Here is a 1698-nt window from a genome sequence, read left to right as displayed (position 1 = left end):
GACATGGCATCGGTATTATACCTCGTGTTTGAAGCTTAGTGAATATCCGATGGTATTTTAAATGGTTCTACGGCGAGAGCCACAGCTTAAGTTTAACGAGAAAAGTATAACCATATTGTGAGTGGTACAGGTACCGATTTGAATGTATGAGATGTGAGCTTAGTATATGCTATGTGAATGGTATTGGATAGTGATGAGTAAGTTGTGTTTATACTTATTTTTGTATCATGAGCAAGATGAAGATTGGTAAAGTTGTCACTATATTTATTTTCATGCAACTTACTAAGCTTTATGCTTACCCTATTTCTTTCCATTTTCTTATAGTACTTGGTATAATTAGATCTATTTATTTTGATTATGGCATGTATAGGACCCTGACTTTAGAATTTGTGTCATTGTTAATTGGCCAAATGTGTTGGTTTATTTTGGCATTTTGATTCATTTTGTATAAGACCATAGAAATGGTTTAAGTTGAAAGTTATTACATGAATACAAAAGGTTATTTCATGAATGGGTAATTTGTTGGTTGTTTTAGTAAATATGAAATGTGTAAATGCCTTAGATGTGGTTTTTGGATTTGGAAATCATATTTCGATGATCTTTAGCATGACGGGTGTTGTTATTTTGTGTTTTAGGGTGGCAAAGGGCTTGGTAAATAGCCCTATGTTGTCCATACAAGTAGACATACGGGCGTGTATCTAGGCCGTGTGTGACACACGGCCAGCCCCATGGGCGTGTTGTCTAGCCGTGTGTCCCCTGCACGTAAAAATTTCAAGTTAGTATGCATAGTAGTAACACACAAGCAGAGACATGGTCATGTGTCTTAGCCGTGTGAAGGACACGGTTTAGCACACGGGCCTGTGCCTTGACCGTGTAACCCTTAAGAATTACTGACGTCAGAAACAAAATGTCCATGTTTTTACACACGAGTTAAGACACGGGCATGTCATGGCTGTGTGAGGAACACGAGCCATGTACAGGGGCGTGTGCCAGACCGTGTGAAAACCCCTGTAGGTTCGAATTTGAAATTAATTCTACACGGTTAAAGGACACGGGCGTGTCCCTGTATACTTAGGCCGTATGAGCCACACTGGTCAACATCACGACCATGTTGAATTGGTCACATGGGCATGTTCCCCCTTCCACATGGGCGTGTGCCCCTGTGTCTAGTGCTATTTTTCAGAGTTTGTTGAATGACCTAAATTGGTCCCGATTGGTTTTTAAATAGATGTTTGGAGTCTCATAGGCCGTATTGAAGAAGTTTAAACAAAGTTTTAAATTGTCCAGGTTTTGATGATTCAGAAACATAGGAATGCACGTGTTCAAGGTTGGTAACACCTCGTATTCCGTCCCAACGTAGGGCATGGGTGTAGGGTGTTACAATCTTGCACCATGATAAACCATAAATTATACATATTTTTACCTCATGTTTAATGCCTTTTTATGGATCATTTCTCATTAGAATTGGTGAATTCGATGTTCTTAATGCTTTAATTTCATGTTTTACACTTAGGAGAGCATAGGAGAGCGAAAGGAGCCAAAAACTAGCCAAAAAGGGACAAAATAGACCAAATCGAGAAAATGACAAGGCCTAAGCCTTGCCACACGGGTAGCTCACACGCCTGTGTCTTTCGAGGGTGTCGACCAAGGCTTTCACGATTCATACGGCCTGGCCATTGACCCACAAGGCCGTGTACA

This window comes from Gossypium arboreum, chromosome 4 (assembly GCF_025698485.1).
Source record: "Gossypium arboreum isolate Shixiya-1 chromosome 4, ASM2569848v2, whole genome shotgun sequence".
NCBI lineage: Eukaryota > Viridiplantae > Streptophyta > Magnoliopsida > Malvales > Malvaceae > Gossypium > Gossypium arboreum.
Note: the sequence above shows the minus strand (reverse complement) of the source record.